The following is a 6833-nucleotide window of genomic DNA, read 5'->3' on the forward strand; positions in this document are numbered from 1 at the left end:
TGGCGGAGCGACAGGGCAGGTTGAGACCACCTAGAGAGAGGTGGGCCTGGCCCTGGTCGGCGTCTGTGGTTATTTCAAAATAACACACTTAACAAGATCTTGGTATTTGATCTGAGTCTGGCCACTGGCCTATACGCACTAACCATCTACGCGGGGACAGTTATGGGCACTCGACGTCGTGGTATCAGCCGAAGCCTTCGTGACGTCAACGACTGAGCGGCGCGCGCCGGGTTGGACCGCGTAACGCAACTTCCTTTGTAATGGAGGTTGCTAGGTCTGCTCACCGGCCGCGTACGCAACGTGCAGGTGTGCAATGGGCGATGGGCCCAGACCCCTGCGCCATAGGATTTAGACCGGCGTGCTGACCTCTCTGTTGGTCTAGGTAGGGCTGCGACGTGTTGATCTTCCGAGGCCGGGCATGACCCAGGAAAGTGTGTCTGGCCAAATGGGATCGAGCGTGTTGGTTTATGTGGTGCACCCCTGCAGGGAAGTTAATATATTCGAATAGCCGTGATCTTCGGTAACAGGACGACTTGGAGTTGTACCTTGACCTTATGACAACTAGAACCGGATACTTAATAAAACACACCCTTCCAAGTGCCAGATATAACCCGGTGGTCGCTCTCTAACAGGGTGACGAGGAGAGGACCGCCGGGTAGGATTATGCTACACGATGTTACTTGGTGAACTTACCTTGTTCTCTCTTCTGTATGCTACAAGATGGAGGTGGCCAGAAGCGTAGTCTTCGATAGGACTAGCTATCCCCCTCTTATTCCGGAATTCTGCAGTTCAGTCCACATATGTTACCCTCTTTTCCATTTGATACCAATGCATACATATGTAGTGTAGCTCCTTGCTTGCGAGTACTTTGGATGAGTACTCAGGGTTGCTTCGCTCCCTCTTTCCCCCCTTTCTATACCCAATTGCCGCGACCAGACGATGGAGTCCAGGAGCCAGACGCCACTGTCGATGACGACTACTACTTCTCGGGAGGTGCCTACTACTATGTGCAGCCCGTTGTCGACGACCAGGAGTAGTTTAGGAGGATCCCAGGTAGGAGGCCTGCGCCTCTTTCGATCTGTATCTCGTCTATGATCGAGCTCTTGGATTCGATCCCTCGAGGCCTCTGGCTTGTAATATGATGCTTGTATGACTTATTTTATTTGTAGAGTTGTGTTGTGATATCTTCTCGTGAGTCTCTGATCTTGATCGTACACGTTTGCGTGTATGATTAGTGTACGATTGAATCAGGGGCGTCACAAGTTGGTATCAGAGCCGACTGCCTGTAGGAATCCCCCTTCCACACTCCTTGGCCAAAGTCGAGTCTAGACATTACAAAACTTTTACTAACATGGCTGTGTGTCTTACGGGCCCACATCGCCATTTGGGTGGTATTAGGATCTTTTACTCCTCGTCTATACTCTGGGATTCTGATCTCTCTTCTATTCGGGTAAATGATTTTTACTAACTCTGACTCTAGGTTCTCGTAACTACTTCCTCCCGGAGAGCCCCTCACTCCAGATGATTGCTTAGTGCCCAAGAAGATTCCGAAGATACTCTTTGATGTTCTCTCGAGGGCTTGTGCCCATCACTTTTGTAATTCACTTCCATCGTTTAACTTCTATGGATAACCACGTACATGTGCCATTCATACAATCATTCCCCAGTGATTCTTGTTATTACCCGATACCCAATTCTCTCTATTGTACCGAGAATACTATGTGGCTACTACCTCACAGTTCTTTGCCCCATGATACCCCTACGGATAATTCCTCGCACTTATCGAGTATCTGCTCATTCCTAGTTGTTCATATGTTTCACAAAAGTCTTTGAAATGCTATTCAATCTTTCGAAAACCCTCAGCAAGCTATTGCTCTTGAAATTCTTGCTTGCCTACATTATGATTAATCCCATAAGTCTGGTAATCTTATTGGCAACCTTTGTCACTATCATTTTGAGTCCATTGATTCTATATGTTGCGAATGCTCGCAATCCTTAATAAGATCCTCGAATTCATCCTTCTAGCTCAGTCGTCATATTAAACATGAGCTGGATCTCGACCAATGAAATTGCCATTGATCGTACCCTTAAGCCTACTCAACTTATCCATCCTTGATATGTGTTTGCTTCTGATCCCTTGATTTGGAGCTCATAATTCCTTTGCATTTGAGCTTTGAATTAGTCAAATGTTTTGATAATCCGATCGCCTTGCTTTCTTTCTTCTTCTGATTGAGTACCGATGCTCACATCAGATCCCTTGTGGACCACCAGAATCTTTACTGGATTTTATCCGACGACGTCCTTCATATTCTATAAGTTTGTGAGTCTTTTCTCGGATACATAATGCCTTTGGTAAATTGAATCCTCTGCTTTATCAACCATGCTCTGCTTTTGAGCTTGTGTTATTTACTCCTGAAGTTTGTGGTATATGTTCCTAAGAGGCCCCGATGGGTTGGACATATGCCTTCTTTAATACGTGTGAACGCGAAAGTTTTCACTAGTCATACTCTTCTGGTATTTTGCCAGATAAAATTTCAACACTACAACTTCATTGAACGTGAGAAGTGAATGAAAGGTTATGCATTGGAGAAGTGGGATTCGACCTTGAACTTTGTGTTCATGCCCATGGAAACGATGTATGCCTTATCATGGAAGCTTCTCTTAAAATAATTATCCCCTTGTTATAAGTTCATCTTGTATCTGTGGACATGGTTCCGACCATGTTTCCCCTTGATTCCATTTCTTGTGCAAGTTTGAGCACTTGTCTTCTGCAGAGCATTACCCTAGTCCAACCTCTACTATGATCTGTCGTCGAGTATTATCCCCTGGTATCTCGAGATTATCATGGAACTGTATACTTCTTATGAGTTCTTCATCAAGTGCTACATTCTCACTGATTCCAATTTTTCACGGGCTCTGAGTTATTAAACACTCAAAGACACCGATAACTGCCTGAAGTCCGCACCGTGATTAAACAAATCTTGGTAACCTTCATGACTTACGAGTTTGAACTCGATCGCGTCATTCCTAGCCTGCTTGGCTATATCCTTGTCATGCCGATTTTAACTGTGCTACCTGGTCCTTCTTTCTAGAGCAAAAATTTCGAGGTCAGCTAATCTTACATCGATCTTCCTCGTCATAACAATTGTCCTTGAATGACAAGCTTGATTTCAAGTTTGTGTCGAACCTATGGTTTTAATAACTTCTCGCTTCATCATTCCGTTGACTTGATGTCATCGCCAATCGGTTACATCTTCTTGAAACCTCTCGACAAATGTGTCGTGATCATCATCAACATTTTGACCCCTTCCAAGATATCAATTGAATTCATGATGAGAAGTACCCTCCTTGCCCTCGATGATTTGTGTTATCATCGACCACTTTATTGCCTTCCGTTCAACACTAACTTGTTCGTGTCTCTAGCAACCCTATTGCTTTCAAGTTAATGGTCGATATTTCATTCTTAGACTATTGGTTGTTGAATCACCTTTCTAACATTGATCATGCTACCTAAGACCATATTTTGGTTTCACTTTTCAACCAATGCTTAATTGTGTATATTTTCCTCGAGCATACATCCTTATATCATTTGATCCGACAAATGTTATCTCCTTGTTCAGATAAGTGTGGAAATCCATCTTTTGAAAATCTCAATGAATTGTCGCTGAGTTCATCAGCCACCTCTTCATCCTATCCTTGGTTTTAATGATGAACTCTTGTTTTGGAACTCGCTTCCATAGTACATTTCCCGAGAATCTTACAATGTCATCTCATCAATTGTGTTGCACCTTTTCTTCTCAGGCATCCTGAGTCTGAGGCATCCTGGCACCAATCAGATCTGAATCTCGGTCAGATATGATGGTTGGAACATATTTCCAAGAGTTATTACATTGGTCCTTATATATCGGTAAGGTGAGGTCATGCCTATCACACCTTGCCGGAGGACTTGTTGTTATAGATTCCATTTCATCAAGGTTATCCCTTCTTCCATGAGGGAATTGTAAGACCTATTCTTCAAGTTAGTCCTGATGGATCCTTTGTGTCTCTAGAGTCTGATCTTCACCTGTTGACCATGTCAATGCTATCTCGAAGCATGTCTGTGCTACTCCAATTTTCAACAAAGAACATTTGAAGCCCAATGCTAAATGTTTCTCGCTCAATTATCCAAACACCATTGTATGGGTAATGTCATGATATTTCTCTCACCTTACCTAAAGAGTTTTCTACATTGTATCCTTTCATGGATATCATGCTCTGCTTGTCCTTGGGAAGGATATACCCCTGAATATGTGTTTAGACACATTGTCCTTTCCATTGTTCTGTTTAAGCTGATGATCACCTTCTCCTTTCCATTGTTTTGTTTAACCTTACTGGTGATCTAAATGATCTAAGAGTAATATTCTCCTGCTTATGTAAACACCTTGGTGTACCACTCTGTCAATAAGATCCTGTTACTATTGTTGATGACATTCCGGTAACCACCGATGGACGAGAACTTTGCCTATTGGTCCGCCTCGTTCAACGAGCAGGAAGATGTTTCTCTTCGTCCCTCTCCCTTGGTACCGACGTTGTTGCTGACATAACTGACACACTACCCTCTGACATGCCTTCCTATCGTGACCGTGCAAGATGTCGACCCCCTTTCTACTTTAAACCACATGGTGGGTCCATAACCCACAGTTCCACATGATCGAAACCTGACTCTCCTGTACACCCTGTTGTCAAAGTTATTCCTCGAGCTTGACTTTGTATGTAATTCATGGGCCACATGCCTAGTAATCTATTCTGGTATCAGACGCAATACTTACTCTCGCCGCTCTGAACCCCTTTCTCACTCTGGTTCAAACTTCGAGCAACTATCTATCCGCTGGGAACCTCTATTGTACCTTCGTACCTTACTCTCCGATGTATTTTATATGTTCAACTCGAGAGATAATCTTATGCTCATTCATGGGTTAACCCCAGATTGTTTTCCCTCATAAGCATTCTGTCGTAGCCGAGCTGCCCCTTACCTATTCGTAAGTACGTTGGAGTTCCTGAAGAAAAGGATCGGGCCGTGATCACTCCGGAGGTGTTCACGGGTGTATACTATATACTTTATACATGTTACATGTGATAACTAAAGTCGGGTTGGCTCGAGGAGTACCCGCGAGTGATTCATAGATTGGGGGCTGAAAGGACCTTTGTCCCACGGCCCTCTGGGTGGATCTTTGTGGCGGAGTGACAGGGCAGGTTGAGACCACCTAGGAGAGAGGTGGGCCTGGCCCTGGTCGGCGTCTGTGGTTATTTCAAAATAACACACTTAACAAGATCTTGGTATTTGATCTGAGTCTGGCCACTGGCCTATACGCACTAACCATCTACGCGGGGACAGTTATGGGCACTCGACGTCGTGGTATCAGCCGAAGCCTTCGTGACGTCAACGACTGAGCGGCGCGCGCCGGGTTGGACCGCGTAACGCAACTTCCTTTGTAATGGAGGTTGCTAGGTCTGCTCACCGGCCGCGTACGCAACGTGCAGGTGTGCAATGGGCGATGGGCCCAGACCCCTGCGCCATAGGATTTAGACCGGCGTGCTGACCTCTCTGTTGTGCCTAGGTAGGGCTGCGACGTGTTGATCTTCCGAGGCCGGGCATGACCCAGGAAAGTGTGTCCGGCCAAATGGGATCGAGCGTGTTGGGTTATGTGGTGCACCCCTGCAGGGAAGTTAATCTATTCGAATAGCCGTGATCTTCGGTAACAGGACGACTTGGAGTTGTACCTTGACCTTATGACAACTAGAACCGGATACTTAATAAAACACACCCTTCCAAGTGCCAGATATAACCCGGTGGTCGCTCTCTAACAGGGTGACGAGGAGAGGACCGCCGGGTAGGATTATGCTACACGATGTTACTTGGTGAACTTACCTTGTTCTCTCTTCTGTATGCTACAAGATGGAGGTGGCCAGAAGCGTAGTCTTCGATAGGACTAGCTATCCCCCTCTTATTCCGGAATTCTGCAGTTCAGTCCACATATGTTACCCTCTTTTCCATTTGATACCAATGCATACATATGTAGTGTAGCTCCTTGCTTGCGAGTACTTTGGATGAGTACTCAGGGTTGCTTCGCTCCCTCTTTCCCCCCTTTCTATACCCAATTGCCGCGACCAGACGATGGAGTCCAGGAGCCAGACGCCACTGTCGATGACGACTACTACTTCTCGGGAGGTGCCTACTACTATGTGCAGCCCGTTGTCGACGACCAGGAGTAGTTTAGGAGGATCCCAGGTAGGAGGCCTGCGCCTCTTTCGATCTGTATCTCGTCTATGATCGAGCTCTTGGATTCGATCCCTCGAGGCCTCTGGCTTGTAATATGATGCTTGTATGACTTATTTTATTTGTAGAGTTGTGTTGTGATATCTTCTCGTGAGTCTCTGATCTTGATCGTACACGTTTGCGTGTATGATTAGTGTACGATTGAATCAGGGGCGTCACAAGTTGGTATCAGAGCCGACTGCCTGTAGGAATCCCCCTTCCACACTCCTTGGCCAAAGTCGAGTCTAGACATTACAAAACTTTTACTAACATGGCTGTGTGTCTTACGGGCCCACATCGCCATTTGGGTGGTATTAGGATCTTTTACTCCTCGTCTATACTCTGGGATTCTGATCTCTCTTCTATTCGGGTAAATGATTTTTACTAACTCTGACTCTAGGTTCTCGTAACTACTTCCTCCCGGAGAGCCCCTCACTCCAGATGATTGCTTAGTGCCCAAGAAGATTCCGAAGATACTCTTTGATGTTCTCTCGAGGGCTTGTGCCCATCACTTTTGTAATTCACTTCCATCGTTTAA

The sequence above is a fragment of the Triticum urartu genome, chromosome 2, assembly GCF_003073215.2.
Source record: "Triticum urartu cultivar G1812 chromosome 2, Tu2.1, whole genome shotgun sequence".
Lineage (NCBI taxonomy): Eukaryota > Viridiplantae > Streptophyta > Magnoliopsida > Poales > Poaceae > Triticum > Triticum urartu.